This window comes from Bufo gargarizans, chromosome 3, assembly GCF_014858855.1.
Source record: "Bufo gargarizans isolate SCDJY-AF-19 chromosome 3, ASM1485885v1, whole genome shotgun sequence".
Lineage (NCBI taxonomy): Eukaryota > Metazoa > Chordata > Amphibia > Anura > Bufonidae > Bufo > Bufo gargarizans.
Genome location: NC_058082.1, coordinates 433,458,079 through 433,483,253, shown reverse-complemented (window position 1 = coordinate 433,483,253; position 25,175 = coordinate 433,458,079).

Below are 25,175 nucleotides of genomic sequence, written 5' to 3'. Positions count from 1 at the left end.
TATACCATCGGATTGGAGAAAACTCAGATTTGATGGTATATTAATAGGGACTCCTGACTTTACATTGAAAGTCAATGGGGGACGGATCCGTTTGCAATTGCAACATATTGTGTCAACGTCAAACGGATCGGTCCCCATTGACTTGCATTGGCTTCGCACGGCCAGGCGGACACCAAAACGCTGCAAGCTGCGTTCAGGTGTCCGCCTGCTAAGCGGAACGGAGGCCAAACGGTGCCAAACTGATGCATTCTGAGCGGATCCGCATCCACTCAGAATGCATTGGGGCAGTATGGATCCATTCGGGGCCGCTTGTGAGAGCCTTCAAACGGAACTCACAAGCGGAGCCGCAAACGCGAGTGTAAAAGTAGCCTTATATGGCATTTATTTTATGGCTACTTGCAAAAAGCTATAATACATCAATGTGCATTGGCCTTTAGCAAAAAAAAGGAAGCAGTTATCCTCAAGTGATTTCTTACTGCTAGTATGTGTATTTTTTTCTATACCTTCTATACCACAAATACATTTAGCTAATTGTATTGGTTTTTCCGTATGTACTAGGGAGAATTAATTGTACCTATGACCTTTTATACTGTTCTAATCTCAGAAATACATTGTTTTCCTACAGATTGCCAAAGTCTTAACACATTGGGCAGCATCCTCTTTTTTTTGGCCTAAATCAACTCTATAAGCCCTAAAATACCCTAATATACATTTCAGGGCACGTGGAAGGATTTATCCAAGGTAAGGCTACTTTCACACTAGCGTTCGATCGGATCCGTTCTGAACGGATCCGATCATATTAAAGCAGACGGAGGCTCCGTTCAGTACGGATCCGTCTGCATTAATAACTTAGAAAAAATTCTAAGTGTGAAAGTAGCCTGAGCGGATCCGTTCAGACTTTCAATGTAAAGTCAATGGGGGACAGATCCGCTTGAAGATTGAGCCATATGGTGACGTCTTCAAGCGGATCCGTTCCCATTGACTTACATTGTAAGTCTGAACGGATCCGCTCGCCTCCGCACGGCCAGGCGGACAGCTGAACGCTGCAAGCAGCGTTCAGCTGTCTGCCTGTCCGTGCGGAGGCGAGCGGAGCGGAGGCTGAACGCCGCCAGACTGATGCAGTCTGAGCGGATCCGCTCCATTCAGACTGCATCAGGGCTGGACGGAGGCGTTCGGGTCCGCTCGTGAGCTCCTTCAAACGGAGCTCACGAACGGACCTATGAACGCTAGTGTGAAAGTAGCCTTAGACATTAGATTTTCATCTAATTTTATTTTAGTTAACAAATTTTTGGACTATAAGACATTTTGCCCCAAAAAATTATGGGAAGCGCCATTCGGAGCAAGAGAGGCAAGTTTTTTTTTTTCATGTCTGATCTGAGGTCTAGTGGGGGTTTGATCTGAGGCTGATAGGGGTCTGATCTAAGGCTGATGGGTGTCTGATCTGAGGCTGAAGAGGGTCTGATCTGAGGCTGATGGAGGTCTGATCTGAGGCTGATGGAGCTTGAGGGTCTGATGAAGCTAGGGGGTCTGATTTTGGAGTCTTATCTGAAGTCTGATGAAGAATGGGAGTCTGATATAGTCTTATAGTCTGAAAAATGCGATAATCCATTTTATCTTTTATATCTTATTATATATGTGTGAGTGTATATATATATATATATATATATATACACAGTACAGAACAAAAGTTTGGACACACCTTCTCATTCAAAGAGTTTTCTTTATTTTAATGACTATGAAAATTCTAGATTCACACTGAAGGCATTAAAACTATGAATTAACACATGTGGAATTAAAAAAGTGTGAAGCAACTGAAAATATGTCATATTCTAGGTTGTTCAAAGTAGCCACCTTTTGCTTTGATTACTGGTTTGCACACTCTTGGCATTCTCTTGATGAGCTTCAAGAGGTAGTCACCTGAAATGGTCTTCCAACAGTCTTGAAGGAGTTCCCAGAGATGCTTAGCACTTGTTGGCCCTTCTGCATTCACTCTGCGGTCCAGCTCACCCCAAACCATCTCGATTGGGTTCAGGTCCCGTGACTGTGGAGGCCAGGTCATCTGGCGCATCACTCTCCTTCATGGTCAAATAGCCCTTACACAGCCTGGAGGTGTGTTTGGGGTAATTGTCCTGTTGAAAAATAAATGATGGTCCAACTAAACGCAAACCGGATGGAATAGCATGCCGCTGCAAGATGCTGTGGTAGCCATGCTGGTTCAGTATGCCTTCAATTTTGAATAAATCCCCAACAGTGTCACCAGCAAAGCACGCCCACACCATCACACTTCCTCCTCCACGCTTCACGGTGGGAATCAGGCATGTAGAGTCCATCCGTTCACCTTTTCTGCGTTGCACAAAGACACTGTGGTTGGAATCAAAGATCTCAAATTTCGACTCATCAGACCAAAGCACAGATTTCCACTGGTCTAATGTCCATTCCTTGTGTTCTTTAGCCCAAACAAGTCTCTTATGCTTGTTGCCTGTCCTTAGCAGTGGTTTCCTAGCAGATATTCTACCATGAAGGTCTGATTCACACAGTCTTCTCTTAACAGTTGTTCTAGAGATGTGTCTGCTGCTAGAACTCTGTGTGGCATTGACCTGGTCTCTAACCTGCGATTTCTGAGGCTGGTGACTCGGATGAACTTATACTGACCTTGGAGCTGAATGGCTGCGTGTTCCTGATCTCCTCTCCCTGGCAGCTATTATAACCCCTTTTACTGGCTACTTACATTGTGCAAATGGGGAAACTAGGCAAGGATCGTCACCCTGAGACACCAGAGCCGACAAGGGCTCGTTCCAGACAGCCTGAGATGGATAAATATCTCAAGAAACAATCCAGGACCCCCGCTGCTGAAGTGTCCAAGATGGATGCAGAAGAGGGTTGAGAGGCGGGAAGTGCCTCCGTTGTATCTGATCGCAGAACACTGCGAAAAAGCTTGTCACTTTCCAAAGCAGTCCTCAGGGATATCCTGGAGTCAGCACTTGCGCCTCTGAAGAAGGATTTGGAGGAAATAAATGGAGACCTGCGACACATTGGAAATCGAGTGGAGTCCCTGGAGCTCGCACAGGAAGCCATCCTGGTGCATGAGGGTAAGACGAGCGCGGCCCTGCAAACACACAGAGACTTGCTAAATGATGCTCTATTGCGCATTGAGGACCAAGAAAATCGGAGCCGGCGGCGAAATATTCGCATCCGCGGTCTACCCGATAATATCGCGGTCGATGCGCTTAATTCGGCAGCATGCAAAATTTTCTCCTCCCTGTTAGGTGCTGAAAGAGCAGCTCCGATTGTAATTGAGAGCATTCACAGGGCTTTGAGGCCCAGGCCGAAACCTGGTGAGCCGCCGCGGGATGTAGTATGTGGCATCCTCAGCTATGTGGATACTGCTGCATTGCTTAAGGCGGGAAGAGAGGCTGATCGCATCATGTATGGTAAGACCCCCATCCTATTTTTTCAAGATCTGGCCCTCTCCACCTTAGCCAAGAGGAGCATCATAAGGCCACTCCTGGAGGCCCTTAAAGCCACAGACACGCCATTTTGGTGGCTCTATACCTTCGGCTTGGCCATCTTGAAAAATGGAAGGCAGTACACGGTGCGGACCCCGGGAGACCTTAAAGCTATATGGGGCCCTCTTGGGATTGCACCCATCGCAGTTCCCTCTTGGATGCCGGCTGATCAAGGGGATCCCCTGCCTTCCCCCCCGGGTGTGGATTCGTGGCAGCAAGTCTCGCCATCCAGACCAGAGAAGCAAGGAAAAGGCCGTTCTCAAGTTGCTGCCATGTGACTTTGCTCTGTGAGAAGCTGATGTCGCTTCTGTTTACTCACTATTGAGTTCATTGTCCTGGGACATTTTTGAGTTTCAGGCTGAAGAGACTCTGTTTTGCTCTGTCTTAGCTGTTTATTGCTTGTTTGTTACCTATTTGTGGCCTTGATCAGTGTCTTAGCCCACTGCCCCATTTCCATGGGCTTTGGGATTTGACCCTTTTTATCGCTACCTTGCCTGCACAAGATACCGGTTGTGATTTGATGCAATGTTAGCACTGATAATTTTGCTGGGGTTATATGTTTGCCTTTATGTTGGTAATGTTACTGATTAATTCCTCTCCCCCACACCCCTCCTTAAACTCCCTAGTGGCCCCACAGGAGCCCCCCTCTGATAGATCTCGGCTGTCCGCCGCTATGAAAAAGGATCTCCATCATATCAGATGCTGGGTGGGACCACGAGCTCCCTGTCCATGGGGAGACATACCTTGTTACATGCATAGTGTCTATGTCTTATCTGTCATGTCTTTTATTTTAACTTAGACTTTCCCTTTAATCTCCTTCCCCTCCTCCTTCTCCTTACTCCGTCCGTTGCTTTCCAGACTGGATGTCCTTATGCTGTGGGCCGACAGGCCTCCTCTGTCTTTACTATGGCCTCTATTGCAGTTGCCTCACTGAATGCCAAGGGTCTGAACGAGCCATGTAAGCGGTCTCAGGTGCTCTCATTGTTACAGAAAGATGATGTTTCGATTGCATTTCTTCAAGAAACTCATTTTAAGACGGGAAAACTCCTGAAACTGTCCCCAAAAGTATTCCCACAATGGTTTCACAGCTCATATGCCTCAGCTTGCAGGGGTGTCAGCGTGGCCATCCACAAGTCTCTACCCTTTAGACACTCTGCAGTACTTGCAGATACAGACGGTCGCTTCTTGTTCGTGAAAGGGCACATCGCTGACACACCTGTCACCCTGGCTAACGTTTATGCCCCTAATAGGGGTCAGATCCCCTGGCTCGTTCGGACTCTTTTAGTGAGGGCTTGCTTATACTAGGAGGTGACTTTAATGTGACCCTAGAGCCAGGCCTTGACTCGTCTTCCCAGAGATCCGAGTTATCCCACAAACTTCTACGCCGTCTGAAGACTGCGCTGAAGAAACTGCGGGTTATAGATGTATGGCGTACTATGCACCCCTGTCACAACCAGACAGCTGAGAAGCTCTGACAGAAGCCTTTCAGAACCTCCTCCTTGAGTTTTCTTTGTTTTGAATTTCAGTTCCTCATCTCGTTAGCCTCTCTCAGCTGTCATGTAGTTGGACTGATTGCATCCCTTTAAATTCCTCCCCATAATGCATTAGTGTGCGGCTTATACAACTTCCTGGAGTGTGTGTGCGCATGCTGATCCTATCTTCCAGCCTTCTACAAGATAAGTGATGTACATTTATTTTCTGTTTGCTGGATCCCAGGTAACCCTGACTCCCTCCGTGTCTAATGTAGGGAGCCGGTGGTCGTGTCCCCTCACTATTGTAGGGTGTTCAGGTGGTATAAAGTCGAGGTACGTAGATGCGATCATCCAGCATTGGGATTTTTGCATAGGCTGAGCAGACAGGGAGAGAGCCAGGTCTGATGCAGGGGTCTCCCTTTTGTTCCTTTGTTTTGGATCCAGTGAGTCATATATTAATTTTGCATGGTCTTGTTTCCTGTACACCTTCCGTGACATTATAAGCCGCCAAAACCGTCTCAAGCATGGATCCGGTTTCACTTTTGACTGAACGCTTTCAGGGTCTTTCATTGGAGGTAGCTGATCTCCGTAAGACTCTTTCTCAGTTTCTAGTGACCGGTTCAGCTTGCGTTCATGGAGTTTGTTCTGAGCCTAAGATCTCGCTCCCTGATACGTTCTCCGGGGGTAGTGAGAATTTTGTGCGTTTCAGAGAGGCTTGCAAACTCCATTTTCGCCTTCTTCCCCATTCCTCTGGTGATGAGGAACGGAGGGTGGGGATCATTATATCGCTGCTCAGGGGTAACGCTCAGTCGTGGGCCTTTTCGCTGCCGGTGGGGGCACGGCCCCTCCGTTCAGTGGATGATTTCTTTTTAGCCCTGGGTCAGATATATGATGATCCGGATCATGTTGCTTTGGCTGAGTCTAGACTACGTCTGTTATGCCAGGGTAAACAATCCGCAGAGATATACTGCTCAGAATTTCGGAGATGGGCAGCTGATACTGGTTGGAATGATACTGCACTCCGAAGTCAATTTTGCCATGGTCTTTCAGAGGGATTGAAAGATGCATTTGCCTTTCATGAGAGGCCTATCTCCTTGGACTGTGCTATGTCTCAGGCCGTTCGTATTGACAGGCATCTTAGAGAGAGAGAGGAGAGATCTCTTCTTCCTGTCATACTCAGTCCCAGGACAGTGCAGCGGTCTCATTCTATGCGCAGGGGTCTCAGTCGCTGTCAGCTCCTTCTGAGCAGGAGCCCATACAGCTGGGGTTGATTGCCTCTGACAATAGAAGATTCAGCCCGCATGGGAAGGTTTGTTTTTGTTGTGGAGGTATAAATCATTTGGCAAATGTTTGTCCCTCTAGGAGATTCAGGCAGTTTTCTGGGAGTAAAAAAGAAACAAAAAGGAAAAAATCTTTAAAAAATGTTCCGTCTGTTACTATTGGCAGGGTTGAGGCGGAAATTGAAGGTTTTCCGTTTGCTTGTAGTTCCCGTTTTGTCCTGCCAGGGTGGCGCTAGAGAGCAATAAATTTTTTTGTGAGATTTTTGTAGATAGTGGAGCAGCTGTCAATCTCATTGATAATAAATTTGCGATAACTCATGGTTTCCAGGTGTGCACTTTGGGAAAGGATATTCCTGTTTTGCTATTGATTCCGCTCCACTTTCTCAGAAATCATTAAAGGGCATAGTTCACAATATTCGTTTAATTGTGAGTGATGCTCATGTTGAGGATGTGTCATGTTTCGTCCTTAGCGAATTACCTACTCCTCTAGTGTTGGGGCTACCCTGGCTCACTAAACATAACCCCACCATTGATTGGCAAGCGAGGCAAATAAATGGTTGGAGTGACTTTTGCAGAGAGAATTGCCTCACAACATCTGTTCCTGAGGTTTCTACTAAGACTGTACCATCTTTTCTCTCTGAATTTTCGGATGTCTTCTCTGAGAGTGGAGTTCAGGATTTGCCCCCGCACAGGGAGTACGATTGCCCTATTAATCTCATTCCAGGCGCCAAGCTGCCTAAATCTCGTTTATACAACCTCTCCCAACCTGAAAGGGTTGCTATGCGTGCTTATATCTCTGAGAGTCTGAGAAAAGGACACATACGACCCTCGAAGTCACCTGTTGCCGCTGGTTTTTTCTTTGTTAAGAAAAAAGATGGTTCTTTAAGACCTTGTCTGGATTTCAGGGAGCTGAACAGTATCACTATTCGTGACCCTTATCCGCTTTCTCTGATCCCGGACCTGTTTAACCAGATTGTTGGGGCTAAAGTCTTTTCCAAGTTAGATCTAAGAGGGGCATACAACCTGGTCAGGATCAGAGAAGGAGACGAATGGAAGACGGCCTTTAATACCCCTGAGGGCCATTTTGAGAATTTGGTTATGCCTTTTGGTTTGATGAATGCCCCAGCCGTTTTTCAGCATTTCGTGAACAGCATTTTTTATCATTTAATGGGGAAATTTGTATTAGTGTATTTGGATGACATTTAGATTTTTTTCTCCTGATTTCAAAACTCATAAGGAACACTTATGTCAGGTCTTGCTCATCCTGCGGGAGAATAAATTATACGCGAAACTGGAAAAATATGTGTTTGCGGTTCCAGAAATTCAATTTCTGGGTTTTCTTCTCTCCGCTTCTGGTTTTCGCATGGACCCAGAGAAGGTCCGCGCTGTGCTTGAGTGGGAGCTTCCTGAGAATCAGAAGGCGCTGATGCGTTTTTTGGGCTTTGCCAATTATTACAGGAAGTTTATTTTGAATTATTCCTCTATTGTTAAACCACTCACTGATATGACCAGAAAGGGGGTTGATTTTTCTTCCTGGTCGGTAGAGGCGCGTAAGACCTTTTCTAATATCAAGGAGAGTTTTGCTTCCGCTCCCATCTTGGTACAACCTGATATTTCTCTACCCTTCATAGTTGAGGTTGATGCTTCTGAGGTGGGTGTGGGTGCGGTCTTGTCTCAGGGTTCCTCTCCTGCCAAATGGCGACCGTGTGCCTTTTTCTTGAAGAAACTCTCCTCCGCAGAGAGAAATTATGATGTGGGAGATAGGGAATTGTTGGCCATCAAGTTGGCTTTTAAGGAATGGCGCCATTGGCTAGAGGGAGCCAGACACCCTATTAACGTGTTTACTGACCATAAAAATCTGTCCTACTTGGAGTCAGCCAAGCGTCTGAACCCGAGACAGGCCAGATGGTCTTTGTTCTTTTCAAGATTTAATTTTGTTGTCACGTTCCGCCCTGGGGTTAAGAATGTGAAGGCAGATGCCCTGTCACGTTGTTTTCCGGGAGGTGAGAATTTTGAAGACCCGGGTCCCATTTTGGCTGAAGGTGTGGTGGTCTCTGCTCTTTTTCCTGAATTGGAGGCAGAGGTGCAGGCAGCCCAGTCAGAGGCTCCTGATCTTTGTCCTCCTGGGAGGTTGTTTGTGCCTCTCGCTTTAAGACACAAGATTTTTAAGGAACACCACGATACGGTCCTTGCTTGGCACCCGGGGGCAAGAGCCACAGTGGATCTCATCGCTCGGAGATTCTGGTGGCCTGCGCTTCGTAAGTCGGTTGAGGGTTTTGTGGCAGCCTGCGAGACTTGCGCTCGTGCCAAAGTCCCTCATTCACGGCCATCAGGTCCTCTCCTTCCCTTACTCATTCCTTCTCGTCCTTGGACACATCTGTCCATTGCCTTCATAACGGACCTGCCTCGTTCCTCAGGGAAGACTGTGATTCTGGTGGTGGTGGACCGTTTTAGCAAAATGGTGCATTTCATCCCTTTTCCTGGTTTGCCCAATGCTAAGACGCTGGCGCAGGCATTTATTGATCACATTGTCAAATTGCATGGTATTCCTTCAGACATAGTCTCTGATAGGGGCACGCAGTTTGTTTCCAGATTCTGGAAGGCTTTCTGTTCTCGCTTGGGGGTTCGGTTGTCATTCTCTTCTGCTTTCCACCCGCAGTCGAATGGCCAGACAGAGCGCGTCAATCAGAATCTGGAGACATATCTGCGCTGTTTTGTGGCGGAGAATCAGGAGGATTGGTGTTCTTTTTTGTCCCTTGCTGAGTTTGCTTTAAATAACCGTCGTCAGGAGTCCTCTGATAAGTCACCATTTTTTGGTGCATATGGGTTTCATCCGCAGTTTGGGACTTTCTCGGGAGAGGGGTCTTCTGGTTTACCTGATGAGGACAGATTCTCCTCGTCTTTGTCTTCTATTTGGCAAAAGATTCAGGATAATCTAAAGAGCATGAGTGAGAGATATAAGCGTGTGGCAGATAAGAGACGTGTGCCTGGTCCGGACCTGAATGTTGGTGATCTGGTGTGGTTGTCTACCAAGAATATCAAATTGAAGGTTCCCTCCTGGAAGTTGGGTCCTAGGTTTATTGGGCCTTACAAAGAAAAATTTCAAAGGTCTCTCGGACCTTGCGTGGCCCTTAATTCCTCTCTGACTGGTTATATAAAATTTTAACTTTTATCATATTCTCATTAAAATATCCAATTTTCATCAGGAGAAAACACTATTAAAATTCCTCGAGATCTGGAGTGGGATTCTGTATTTTGTGCTTTCAAATACATTCAGTTTTTGCCAATACACAGCCTCTTTTGGAGGTGCCTGATACTTCTCAGGTATCCCTCCTTTCTTCTATTTTTCTATCCAAGTTGGTTTATACCTATGTCTCAGCTGTATATTTAGCTATGTGCGTCTATCTATAATCCCTATCTCTCCAATCTCGAACTAAAATCAGGCTACTGCTTCCCTACATGTTTCGCCGTACCACAGTGTCTTCAGGGGATATGCATCCAGGCCATGGACCCAAAATGTCAACGTTTTGGTCCCCGAGCCACTTAGTTATCACTTTTGCCTTATGGCATGGTGTTCCATCGTGCTGGAAAATGCATTGTTCTTCACCAAACTGTTGTTGGATTGTTGGAAGAAGTTGCTGTTGGAGGGTATTTTGGTACCATTCTTTATTCATGGCTGTGTTTTTGGGCAAAATTGTGAGCGAGCCCACTCCCTTGGATGAGAAGCAACCCCACACATGAATGGTCTTAGGATGCTTTACTGTTGGCATGACACAGGACTGATGGTAGCACTCACCTTTTTTCTCCGGACAAGCCTTTTTCCTGATGCCCCAAACAATCGGAAAGAGGCTTCATCGGAGAATATGACTTTGCCCCAATTCTCAGCAGTCCATTCACCAATATTTTCTGCAGAAGATTAATCTGTCCCATGTTTTATTTTGGAGAGAAGTGGCTTCTTTGCTGCCCTTCTTGACCAGGCCATCTTCCAAAAGTCTTCGCCTCACTGTGCGCGCAGATGCGCTCACACCTGCCTGCTGCCATTCCTGAGCAAGCTCTGCACTGGTGGCACTCCGATCCCGCAGCTGAATCCTCTTTAGGAGACGATCCTGGCGCTTGCTGGACTTTCTTGGACACCCTGAAGCCTTCTTAACAAGAATTGAACCTCTTTCCTTGAAGTTCTTGATGATCCTATAAATTGTTGATTGAGGTGCAATCTTAGTAGCCACAATATCCTTGCCTGTGAAGCCATTTTTATGCAACGCAATGATGGCTGCACGCGTTTCTTTGCAGGTCACCATGGTTAACAATGGAAGAACAATGATTTCAAGCATCACCCTCCCTTTAACAGGTCAAGTCTGCCATTTTAACCCAATCAGCCTGACATAATGATCTCCAGCCTTGTGCTCGTCAACATTCTCACCTGAGTTAACAAGACGATTACTGAAATGATCTCAGCAGGTCCTTTGATGACAACAATGAAATGCAGTGGAAAGGTTTTTTTGGGATTAAGTTAATTTTCATGGCAAAGAAGGACTATGCAATTCATTTGATCACTCTTCATAACATTCTGGAGTATATTCAAATTGCTATTATAAAAACTTAAGCAGCAACTTTTCCAATTTCCAATATTTATGTAATTCTCAAAACTTTTGGCCACGACTGTAGGTACATCAGGTACTTCTCTAGTACTTAACATTCTTATGATACTGACAAAAAAAAACCAAATATGGCACCATCACATGACCCGTATTAGATAAGGGGTTCTAAATTCTTAGCCTCACTGACATACACATTGACATGACCCCTATTGGCCAGTAGAAGCTCAGAGGCCCTTCTTTCTTAGCCTCACTCACATACAAACAGATTTACACCAGGTTCCCATAACAATCCATTCATTTTTCTTCACTATTATAGGACCACTGTGAATGTCACTGTTATGGGGCACTATAGATGTTGTTGTTTTGGGCCACCGTGGATGTCAGTTACAGATGAGCAAAGGTCTCAAAAATTTGATTCAGCTGCTTTGCCAAATTTCACAAACAACACATGTCTGTGTTATGGGGGTACTGTGGATGTTACTGTTGTCACTACTATTATGGGGCCCTATGAATGTGTAATACCCCAGACCTGGGAGTACCACAATTTTGTATATAGTCATTGCATTACATTATTATGTATTTTATTGTAGGTCTCTGGACGTAGTTACCAGCAAGGAATGGGTGACAAAGGTTGGCAGGAACAGGGTTAACCACCCTGTTCCTCCCCTCTTGCTAGGACTGGGCTGGCCCTGCTTCCTGCCAGGAGGGGAGAGTTTCTGTCTAGAGACAGAGTGGAGAGGAGGCACTGGTCAGAGCTCCAGCTCCTAAGAAGAGATGACTACTCAAACAAACCAGTGAAGTGAAGTCTTGACACGCTAGACAGCCAACTGAATTGCTATAACCCACATTAAAGACACTGCTGCAAGGTGAAAGATTACAGCCAAGACACCTATCAACCAGAAAGTTACTAGGCCAGTACCACATAAGTGCTAAATTGCCACCATCCAACCTGCCTCCATAATTCTTACTGGTGCCAAAGAAGAGTAGCACTTAAAGTCTGCTGCTGCTGAATATGCTGTATTTGAAGTTCTCAGTTGCACTTAGTTAAAAATACTTTGTTACATTTCATTCTGGCCTTGTTCTTCAGTACTACATTTCCACTGCACCGACCTGCAGGGAGCAACGACCTGCAGGGAGCAACGACCTAAGGGAATACACTGTGACACAACACTTCACCAGGGCCACTACCACTCCCATCCTCTGCACCGACTCCTCGGTAGCTCGCTGCAGATGTCACTGTTATGGGGCACTGCTGATGTCATTGCTATGGGGCACTATTGATGTCCCTGTTACGGGGCACTGTGCATGTCATTGTTATGAGGCCTCTGTGTATGTCACTATTATGAGGCACTGTGGATGTCACTGTTGTTAAAGATGTGTGAATTTTATTCTATATTTTGTATATCTAGGATTGTAATGAGTTAACTTTTTCTACTTCCAAGTGCCCACCCACCCCTCTCTTTGTTTCAAGACTGGAGAGGAGAGAGAGGGGGGCAAAGAGCTGTGCTGTGGGAATTGTCTGATTTCTCATCTTTCTTTGAGGTTTCCCATAGAGGGTGGTGGAATGCGTAAGCCAATCATATGGCTTGATGATATGTATATATTATTCACTGCCTATAGAGAAGCACCTCTTTGAAGTGTCACATATGACGTAGGCAGTATTCTTGTTAGAATAAACTCCATTACAAAATGGCGATGGTAACCAGATGTTTACATTAGTTCACATTCCAAAGTAGGGCCCAGTGCGCAGATGCAGATGTATTATCTCCTCTCTCTTATCTCTTCTTCCTTTTTGACCAATGAAACAATGTTTTAGCCTCAGTGAGGACTGCCCTCTTCTGAAAATGTATATACGCTTACCCCCATGTAATTAAAAGTTAGAGATTGCTTTGACCAACTTCTGTGTCAGTGTCCAGTCTCTCAGCCACGCGTGGATATTAACCCCTGGGGGGGTACATTGATTTGGCACACCAGAGTGTATCTTAAATGCCCTAATTTAGGGCGGCTTCATCACTGTTATGGGGCACTATGCTTGTCACTGTTATGGGGCCTTTGTGTATCTCACTTTTATGGGGGCACTGTGGATATCATGGTAATGGGAGGACTGTAGATGTCATTGTTATGGGGGTACTGGGATGTCATTGTTATGAGTGTACTGGGGATGTGTGCATTGTGGAGGTCATTGTCTTGGGGCATTGTGTATATACAGTAATTGTTATGGGGATGCTGTGGATGTCACTGTTATGGGGGCACTTTGATCTCACTGTTATGAGGTCACTGTTATGGGGCACTATGCATGTCACTGTTATGGGGTCTTTGTGTATGTCACTGTAATGGGGCCTTTGTGTATATCACTTTTATGGGGCACTGTGGGTGTCACGGTAAAGGGAGGATGTTATTGTCATGGGGTACTGGGGATATCATTGGACCCCCTCATTTACCTAAATCCCAATATTTTATTTTTCTCCTCTAAATTGACATGCCCTATTGCTATGTGTGCATTGTGGATGTCACTGTTATGGGGGTACTGTGATCTCACTGTTATGGGGGTCACTGTAAATGTCACTGTTATGGGTGTGGATGTCACTGGTATAGGATGTCACTGTTATGGGGGAACTGTGATCTGACTGTTATGGGGTCACTGTGGATGTCACTGTTAACAACCCGCGTAAATCCGTGTAATTTTGCTTGTTCTCACACTGAACACACAAATATAACCCATCATAATAAGGAAATCATACTGTCTTTGTAACCACTAAGACAAGTAACTGCACACAAACACTTCTATCAAAGTGTCAGAGGTTCCCTAAGAACCAATTAAATCCCTGCTTTAACTTTCAAACTTGCTGTTAGAACATGAAAGCTGCGTTCGGATACATACAGACCCATTTTTTATTTATGACGGCCAAATCTTAATTGTGAAGTGTTCAAGGTTTTGTGAGGCCTCAAAGAATTCCAATGTTGTCATGTTAGCTTATTTATGGAGGTTTCCATGTGTAAATTCCAAATCATCTTAAATTATTAAAAAAATCACTTGGCTTACAACATATTTTTTTACACACGCCCATTAACAGATTTCATTGCATTTTTATGCCAGAAAACTGGCATAGAGGGATGATCAATTCTCCCCTATGTGTCTGAGCCATGTTGAATTCTGCAACCTATTCAAGAAGATAAGAAATGTAAAATGTATGCATTATTATTACATTATTAATACTTGCTAGGCCCCTTTCACACTGTCAGTATTTGGTCAGTATTTTGCATCAGTATTTGTAAGTCAAAATCAAGAATGGAGCCTGTAGAGAAAGAATGGAAATAGTGGAGATATGTTAAAGATGAGAACAGACCCTATATAGATCACACATTTATGGTCCCAGATGCACGAAGGATGTGGAGAAAATACAAGTGATGAACATAAAAATCAAGGTACTCCAGCATCCTACAAAAGACTGTGAAGACTTTTTTTTTGTACGTCTTTAACCACTTAAGGACCACAGGCTTATACCCCCCTAGTGACCAGGCCCTTTTTTACAAATCGGCACTCCACAACTTTAGCGGTTTATTGCTCAGTCATGCAACTTACCACCCAAATTAATTTTACCTCCTTTTCTTCTCACTAATAGAGCTTTCATTTGGTGGTATTTCATTGCTGCTGACATTTTTATTTTTTTTGTTATTAATCGAAATTTAATGATTTTTTTTGCAAAAAAATGACATTTTTCACTTTCAGTTGTAAAATTTAGCAAAAAAAACGACATCCAAATATAAATTTTGCGCTAAATTTATTGTTCTACATGTATTTGATTAAAAAAAAATGTTTGGGTAAAAAAAAAATGGTTTGGGTAAAAGTTATAGCGTTTACAAACTATGGTACAAAAATGTGAATTTCCGCTTTTTGAAGCAGCTCTGACTTTCTGAGCACCTGTCATGTTTCCTGAGGTTCTACAATGCCCAAACAGTAGAAAAACCCCACAAATGACCCCATTTCGGAAAGTAGACACCCTAAGGTATTCGCTGATGGGCATAGTGAGTTCATAGAACTTTTTATTTTTTGTCAAAAGTTAGCGGAAAATGATGATTTATTATTATTATTTTTTTTTTCTTACAAAGTCTCATATTCCACTAATTTGTGACAAAAAATAAAAACTTCCATGAACTCACTATGCCCATCACGAAATACCTTGGGGTGTCTTCTTTCCAAAATGGGGTCACTTGTGGGGTAGTTATACTGCCCTGGCATTCTAGGGGCCCAAATGTGTGGTTAGTAGTTTGAAATCAAAATGTGTAAAAAATGGCCTGTGAAATCCGAAAGGTGCTCTTTGGAATGTGTGCCTCTTTGCCCACCTAGGCGGCAAAAAAGTGACACACATCTGGTATCGCCGTACTCAGGAGAAGTTGGGGAATGTGTTTTGGGGTGTCATTTTACATATACCCATGCTGGGTGAGAGAAATATCCTGGCAAAAGACAACTTTTCCCATTTTTTTATACACAGTTGGCATTTGACCAAGATATTTATATCACCCAGCATGGGTATATGTAAAATGACACCCCAAAACACATTGCCCAACTTCTCCTGAGTACGGCGATACCAGATGTGTGACACTTTTTTGCAGCCAAGGTGGGCAAAGGGGCCCACATTCCAAAGAGCACCTTTAGGATTTCACCGGCCATTTTTGACAGATTTTGATTTCAAACTACTAACCACACATTAGGGCCCCTAAATTGCCAGGGCAGTATAACTACCCCACAAGTGACCCCATTTTGGAAAGAAGACACCCCAAGGTATTCCGTGAGGGGCATGGCGAGTTTCTGGAATTTTTTATTTTTTGTCACAAGTTAGTGGAATATGAGACTTTGTAAGGAAAAAAATTAAATAAAAAAAATCATCATTTTCCGCTAACATGTGACAAAAAATAAAAATTTCTAGGAACTCGCCGTGCCCCTCACGGAATACCTTGGGGTGTCTTCTTTCCAAAATGGGGTCATTTGTGGGGTAGTTATACTGCCCTGGCATTCTAGGGGCCCTAATGTGTGGTAAGTAGTTTGAAATCAAAATGTGTAAAAAAGGACCTGTGAAATCTGAAAGGTGCTCTTTGGAATATGTGCCCCTTTGCCCACCTAGGCGGCAAAAAAGTGTCACACATCTGGTATCGCCGTACTCAGGAGAAGTTGGGGAATGTGTTTTGGGGTGTCATTTTACATATACCCATGCTGGGTGAGAGAAATATCTCTGCAAAAGACAATTTTTCCCATTTTTTTATACAAAGTTGGCATTTGACCAAGATATTTCTCTCACCCAGCATGGGTATATGTAAAATGACACCCCAAAACACATTCCCCAACTTCTCCTGAGTACGGCGATACCACATGTGTGACACTTTTTTGCAGCCTAGATGCGCAAAGCGGCCCAAATTCCTTTCAGGAGGGCATTTTTAGACATTTGGATCCCAGACTTCTTCTCACGCTTTCGGGCCCCTAACATGCCAGGGCAGTATAAATACCCCACATGTGACCCCACTTTGGAAAGAAGACACCCTAAGGTATTCAATGAGGGGCCTGGCGAGTTCATAGAATTAATTTTTTTTTGGCACAAGTTAGCGGAAATTGATTTTTTTTGTATTTTCTCACAAAGTCTCCCTTTCCGCTAACTTGGGACAAAAATTTCAATCTTTCATGGACTCAATATGCCCCTCAGCGAATACCTTGGGGTGTCTTCTTTCCGGAATGGGGTCACATGTGGGGTACTTATACTGCCCTGGCATTTTAGCGGCCCTACAGCGTCAGAAGAAGTCTGGAATATAAATATCTAAAAAAATTTACGCATTTGGATTCCGTGAGGGGTATGGTGAGTTCATGTGAGATTTTATTTTTTGACACAAGTTAGTGGAATATGAGACTTAGTAAGAAAAAAACAAAAACAAACAAAAACTTTCCGCTAACTTGGGCCCAAAAAAATTTCTAAATGGTGCCTTACAGGGGGTGATCAATGACAGGGGGGTGATCAGGGAATCTATATGGGGTGATCACCCCCCTGTCATTGATCACCCCCCTGTAAGGCTCCATTCAGACGTCCGTATGATTTTTTACGGATCCACGGATACATGGATCGGATCCGCAACCCACATGCGGACGTCTGAATGGAGCCTTACAGGGGGGTGATCAATGACAGAGGGGTGATCACCCATATAGACTCCCTGATCACCTTCGTCATTGATCACCCCCCTGTAAGGCTCCATTCAGACGTCCGTATGATTTTTTACGGATCCACGGATACATGGATCGGATCCGCAAAACACATGCGGACGTCTGAATGGAGCCTTGCAGGGGGGTGATCAATGACAGAGGGGTGATCATCCATATAGACTCCCTGATCACCTCCGTCATTGATCACCCCCCTGTAAGGCTCCATTCAGACGTCCGTATGATTTTTTACGGATCCACGGATACATGGATCGGATCCGCAAAACACATGCGGACGTCTGATTGGAGCCTTACAGGGGGGTGATCAATAACAGAGGGGTGATCACCCATATAGACTCCCTGATCACCTCCGTCATTGATCACCCCCCTGTAAGGCTCCATTCAGAAGTCCGTATGATTTTTTACGGATCCACGGATACATGGATCGGATCCGCAAAACACATGCGGACGTCTGAATGGAGCCTTACAGGGGGGTGATCAATGACGGAGGTGATCAGGGAGTCTATATGGGTGATCACCCCTCTGTCATTGATCACCCCCCTGTAAGACTCCATTCAGACGTCCGCATGTGTTTTGCGGATCCGATCCATGTATCCGTGGATCCGTAAAAAATCATACGGACGTCTGAATGGAGCCTTACAGGGGGGTGATCAATGACAGGGGGGTGATCAATGACAGGGGGTGATCAGGGAGTGTATATGGGGTGATCACCCCCCTGTCACTGATCACCCCCCTGTAAGGCTCCATTCAGACGTCTGTATGCGTTTTGCGGATCCGATCCATGTATCCGTGGATCCGTAAAAATCATACGGACGTCTGAATGGAGCCTTACAGGGGGGTGATCAATGACAGAGGTGATCAGGGAGTCTATATGGGTGATCACTCCTCTGTCATTGATCACCCCCCTGTAAGGCTCCATTCAGACGTCCGCATGTGTTTTGCGGATCCGATCCATGTATCAGTGGATCCGTAAAAATCATATGGACGTCTGAATGGAGTCTTACAGGGGGGTGATCAATGACAGGGAAGTGATCAGGAAGTCTATATGCGTGATCACCCCCATGTCATTGATCACCCCCCTGTAAGGCTCCATTCAGACGTCCGTATGCGTTTTGCGGATCCGATCCATGTATCCGTGGATCCGTAAAAATCATACGGACCTCTGAATGGAGCCTTACAGGGGGGTGATCAATGACAGGGGGGTGATCAATGACAGGGGGGTGATCAGGAAGTCTATATGGGCTGATCAGTGGTTTATAAAGGGTTAATAATGACAGGGGGGGTGTAGTGTAGTGTAGTGGTGTTTGGTGCTACTTTAGTGAGCTGCCTGAGTCCTCTGGTGGTCGATCCTAACAAAAGGGACCACCAGAGGACCAGGTAGCAGGTATATTAGACGCTGTTATCAAAACAGCGTCTAATATACCTGTTAGGGGTTAAAAAAATCACATCTCCAGCCTGCCAGCGAGCGATCGCTGCTGGCAGGCTGGAGATCCACTCGCTTACCTTCCGTTCCTGTGAGCGCGCGCGCCTGCGTGCGCGCGTTCACAGGAAATCTCGGCTCACGCGAGATGACGCCTATTGGCGTTAGTGTGACCTGGGAGAGCCGCCGCGATGACGCCTTTCGGCGTTAGCGTGGCGGCAAGCGGTTAAAACCAAACAAGGAATATTTTGGAAACCTGGCACCTACGCATTTTGGGCCCGAAAATAGTGACCCTTAGGCCTCCTGCACATGACCGTATGGCTTTTTCAGTTTTTTGCAGTCCATTTTTTTACGGATCTGTTGTTCCGTTTTTTGTTTCCGTTCCGTTTTTCCGTATGGCATATACAGTATACAGTAATTATATAGAAGAAATTGGGGCTGGGCATACCATTTTCAATAGATGGTTCCGCAAAAGCGAAACGGATACGGAAGACATACAGAGTACATTCCGTATGTGTTCTGTTTTTTTTGCGGACCCATTGACTCGAATGGAGCCACGGAACCTGATTTGCGGGCAATAATAGGACATGTTCTATCTTTCAACAGAACGGAAAAACGGAAATATGAAACGGAATGCATACGAAGTACATTCAGTTTTTTTGCGGAACCATTGAAAAGAATGGTTCCGTCTACGGACTGTATATGGAAAGCAAAAAAAGGGCCCGTAAACGAAAAAAAAAATGTTTATGTGCAGGAGGCCTTACACGTGGCACAAAAGTATACAGATAAGGCCTCATGCACACGACCGTTGTGTGCATCCGTGTCCGTTGTTCCGTTTTCAGTGATTTTCTGCGGACCCATTGACTTTCAATGGGTCCGTTGAAAACTCAGAAAATGCACCGTTGTTCATCCGCGTCCGTGATCCGTGTTTCCTGTCCGTCAAAACCTGTCCTATTTTTTTGACGGACAACGGTTCACGGACCATTTCAAGTCAATGGGTCTGTGAAAAAACACGGATGCACGCAAGATTGTCATCCTCGTCAGTGATCCGTGTCCGTAGGCTACTTTCATACAGACGGATCCGAAGATCCGTCTGCATAAAAGCTTTTTCAGAGCTGAGTTTTCACTTCGTGAAAACTCAGATCCGACAGTATATTCTAACACAGAGCCGTTCCCATAGTTATGGGGACGCTTCAATTTAGAATATACTACGAACTGTGTACATGACTGCCCCCTGCTGCCTGGCACCACCCGATCTCTTACAAGGGGCTATGATACGCTCAATTAACCCCTCAGGTGCGGTACGCCTCTGTGTTAGAATATACTTTCGGATCTGAGTTTTCACAATGTAACTCAAATCCGATGGTATATTCTAACATAGAGGCGTTCCTATGGTGATAGGGACGCTTCAAGTTAAAATATACCATCGGATTGGAGAAAATTCCGATAGGGACTTCTGACTTTACATTGAAAGTCAATGGGGGACGGATCCGTTTGCGATTGGACCATATTGTGTCAACGTCAAACGGACCATTGACTTGCATTGTAAGTCAGGACGGATCCGTTTGGCTCCGCACGGCCAGGCGGACACCAAAACGACTTTTTTTTTACTTTCCTTCATGTCTGGTGATCCTCCAAAAATAAAAAAAAGACACACGGAAGAAAAAACGGACACAGATCACAGAACAACGGAACCCCGTTTTGCGGACCGTGAAAAGAGAACCAATTTAAAATGACAAATATCCAATAGGTGTGTAGTACCAAATCACATGACACAGTAAATGGTTGCTAAATAGTTGCACTTGTTGTTCTTTCATTGAACTATGACACTTTGAATTGGTTTCAATTTTTTCCTAATTGCAACTGAAAGCGTTGCATCAGTTTTTATGCTGGATGGAAAATGTGTAATGGAAGTCAGAGCTTGAAACAATGTGGCACCAGCCACATGTCGGGATAAGGGGACCCACTACCATGGGGTTGTCTCACTTCAGATTTTGGTGGCATATCACTAGGATATGCCACCAATGTCAGATAGTTGCAGTCCCTCCCTTTGAGACCTGCATTTATCTACTTATCTCTTTTAATATGCTATGCACTGTAAGTAAATGGCATTTGGGTGGCACTGGAAATAGAGCAAACCCATTCCCTTTCCCGCACCCAGTGATAGGAGTGGGCTGGTCTGCTTTCCTGTCAGGAAGGTGAGTTAGCTTGGGAAGCCTAGAGTGAGGCAGCATGTCCATCTGCTCCTGCTCCAAGAGACTAGAGATCCACCTCATCTGTGAGGACCATTACTCCAGGGATACTGATGAGTCCCAGGCCACAGAAGTTCTGAAAGCTACAGCATTTACAGTCAGCAGAATGATCAGCACTACAGCTATAAAGACTCCATTGCAGGTGAAGGGAAATGTGTTAAGACACCCATCACCACAGTTCAGGACAGGTACACTCACAAGCCTGCATTTTAAGCTATAGCTGTTGGTAAGAGAATCAGGAAAGAGAGACTTTTGATGGCTGGTATACTGAGAATGCTATCGTCTGCCACAATACTTCATCATCTGGGGAGTGAAACATCACTGTACAAACTACTGCTGGATGTACTACAACTGACCCTTTGCATCTAACAAAGAGAGACTTTTGTTCTTTTACTTCTGGTCTTATTCCTTGCACCCTCTTTTCACTGCATTGATTCCGAGAACGACGGCCTGAGGGAGTACACCGTGACACATTTCATCAGGGCCAGTACCACTCCCATTCTCTGCACTGTAAGAAAAGTCCAAATTGAAATTTAATAGGATTTTACAACTAATGACTTGTATCTATGATCATCATTAGTCTCAGACTGGTAGGTGTACGACACCTGGCATCCCCGCAGATCAGTTGTTCAGGACTAGACCTGGTGTTGGAACTATTCAGCACTGTGCAGTACTGTTCCTATTCACTTCAATCAGAGCCGTGCTGCAGTAACCAGCTCCATCGACTACATTGTGTGGCACCTATTTCTGGTGCCGGAGCTACTCTGAAACAGCTGATCAGCAGGAGTGTAGGGGTGTTGGTCCCTCATGATCTGATATTGATGACCCATCCTAGGGATAGATCATCGTCAATTATTAAGTATTAACTTCTATACATCCAAGGTGTTGTATATATCTATTGTGCTTCATTACGGAATGACTTGCAATCCTTTTCATTAGTTCACATCCTGTCACTCGCTTAATCAGTCACGGCATTCAGAGACAACAGATTATCCTTACTGGCACACCCATAGAATTTATAATAAAAGTATTGATATATCTAGTCTTCATTATGAATCATGTTATGTAATGGTAAAAACAATGTGTAAATAGTCATATATTTGATAGGTGTCATATTAATAGTATTAGGCTACTTTAACACTGGCGTTTCTGGGTCCGCTTCAGGGCTCTCACAAGCAGCTCAAAACGGATCAGTTCAGCCCCAATGCATTCTGAATGGATAAGGATCCGTTCAGAATGCATCAGTTTGGCTCCGTTCCGCCTCCATTCCGCTCTGGAGGCGGACACCAAAACGCTGTTTGCAGCGTTTTGGAGTCCGCCTGACGATGCAGAGCCAAACGGATCCGTCCTGACTTACAATGTAAGTCAATGGGGACGGATCCGTTTTCACTGACACAATATGGTGCAATTGAAAACGGATCCGCCTCCCATTGACTTTCAGTGTAAGTCGAAACGAATCCGTTTGTATTATCATGAACAATAAAATTATATTTTTTTTATTTGTTCATGGTAATGCAAACGGATGCGTTCTGAACAGATACAAGCGTTTGCATTATCGGTGCGGATCTGTCTGTGCAGATACCAGACGGATCCGCACCTAACGCAGGTGTGAAAGTAGCCTAAAAAGCTTTTTATTTAATGGTTAATATTTATAAAACTGTTTTGAAATGTGTGTCATCCCAATGAAAATGTACCTTTTAAATTTTCATCATGCTACAGTACCTGACACTCTTCCTCGGCTGCTAGGGATGTGGCACATCTGCGAAGATGCTGGAGTGGCTAGAAGGGATGAAAAGCCTGCAGGAACATCATACTCACATGACCATGAGGGTACAGTCCTGTTATTTTAACCCACACTCCATCATAAATGTATTTATGTAGTGACATGTACTGAATATACAATGTAGAGAGTATATATGTAGTCAGTTTAAACACACATTTATACATATTCTGTGTGTATGCATTGATATGTTCCATGTATTCAGTGTGCACAGTATATAGAACGTGTACTGTGTTTGTAGTGTGTGTGTGTGTGTGTGCGGAGTTTATGTATTGTGTGTGTGTGTGCACTGTGTACTGTATGTGGAGTTTATGTATTGTGTGTGCACTGTGCACTGTGTATGTGGAGTTTATGTATTGTGTGTGTGTGTACTGTGTATGTGGAGTTTAAGTATTGTGTGTGTGTGTGTGTGTGTGTGTGTGTGTACTGTGTATGTGGAGTTTATGTATTGTGTGTGTGTGTGTGCACTGTGTATGTGGGGTTTATGTATTGTGTGTGCACTGTGCACTGTGTATGTGGAGTTTATGTATTGTGTGTGTGTGTGTGTGTGTGTGTGTGTGTGTACTGTGTATGTGGAGTTTAAGTATTGTGTGTGTGTGTGTGTGTGTGTGTGTATACTGTGTATGTGGAGTTTATGTATTGTGTGTGTGTGTGTGTGTGTGTGTGTGTGCACTGTGTATGTGGAGTTTATGTATTGTGTGTGTGTGTGTGTGTGTGTGTGTGTGTGCTGTGTATGTGGAGTTTATGTATTGTGTGTGTGTGTGTGTGCACTGTGTATGTGGAGTTTATGTATTGTGTGTGTGTGTACTGTGTATGTGGAGTTTATGTGGTGTGTGTGTGTGTGTGTGTGTGTACTGTGTATGTGTATGTGTACTGTGTGTGTACTGTGTATGTGGAGTTTGTGTGTTTTGTGTGTGTGTGTGTGTGTGTGCACTGTGTATGTGAAGTTTATGTATTGTCTGTGTGTGTACTGTGTATGTGGAGTTTATGTGTTGTGTGTGTGTGTGTGTGTGTACTGTGTATGTGGAGTTTATGTGTTGTGTGTGTGTGTGTGCACTGTGTATGTGGAGTTTATGTATTGTGTGTGTGTGTGTGTACTGTGTATATGGAGTTTATGTGTTGTGTGTGCACTGTGTATGTGGAGTTTATGTATTGTGTGTGTGTGTGTGCACTGTGTATGTGGGGTTTATGTATTGTGTGTGTGTGTGTACTGTGTATGTGGAGTTTATGTGTTGTGTGTGTACTATGTATGTGGAGTTTATGTATTGTGTGTGTGTGTGTGTGTGTGTGTGTGTGCACTGTGTATGTGGAGTTTATGTATTGTGTGTGTGCACTGTGTATGTGGAGTTTATGTGTTGTGTGTGTGTGCACTGTGTATGTGGAGTTTATGTATTGTGTGTGTGTGTGTGTGTGTGTGTGTGTGTGCACTGTGTATGTGGGGTTAATGTATTGTGTGTGCACTGTGTACTGTGTATGTGGAGTTTATGTATTGTGTGTGCACTGTGTACTGTGTATGTGGAGTTTATGTATTGTGTGTGTGTGTGTGTGCACTGTGTATGTGGAGTTTATGTATTGTGTGTGTGTGTGTGTGCACTGTGTATGCAGAGTTTATGTATTGTGTGCGCACTGTGTACTGTGTATGTGAGGTTTATTTATTGTGTGTGTACTGTGTATGTGGAGTTTATGTATTGTGTGTGCACTGTGTATGTGGAGTTTATGTATTGTGTGTGCACTGTGTATGTGGAGTTTATGTATTGTGTCTGTCTGTGTATGTGGCGTTTATGTAGTGTGTGTGTACTGTGTATGTAGGGTTTATGTATTGTGTGTGTGTGTGTGTGTGTGTGTACTGTGTATGTGGAGATTATGTATTGTGTGTGTGTGTGTGTGTGTGTGTGTGTGTACTGTGTATGTGGAGTTTATGTATTGTGTGTGTGTGTGTGTGTATACTGTGTATGTGGAGTTTATGTATTGTGTGTGTGTGTGTGTGTGTGTGTGTGTGTGTACTGTGTATGTGGAGTTGATATATTGTGTGTGTGTGTGTGTGTGTGTGTACTGTGTATGTGGAGCTTATGTATTGTGTGTGTGTGTGTGTGCACTGTGTATGTGGACTTTATGTATTGTGTGTGTGTGCACTGTGCACTGTGTATGTGGGGTTTATGTATTGTGTGTGCACTGTGCACTGTGTATGTGGAGTTTATGTATTGTGTGTGCACTGTGTATGTGGAGTTTATGTATTGTGTGTGTACTGTGTATGTGGCGTTTATGTATTGTGTGTGTGTGTGTGTGTGTGTGTGCACTGTGTATGCAGAGTTTATGTATTGTGTTTGCACTGTGTACTGTGTATGTGAGGTTTATTTATTGTGTGTGTACTGTGTATGTGGAGTTTATGTATTGTGTGTGTGCACTGTGTATGTGGAGTTTATGTAGTGTGTGTGTGTGTGTGTGTGTGTGCACTGTGCACTATGTATGTGGGGTTTATGTATTGTGTGTGCACTGTGTATGTGGAGTTTATGTATTGTGTGTGCACTGTGCACTGTGTATGTGGAGTTTATGTATTATGTGTGCACTGTGTATGTCGAGTTTATGTATTGTGTGTGTGTGTACTGTGTGTGTGGAGTTTATGTATTATGTGTGTGTGTGTGTGTGTGCACTGTGTATGTGGAGT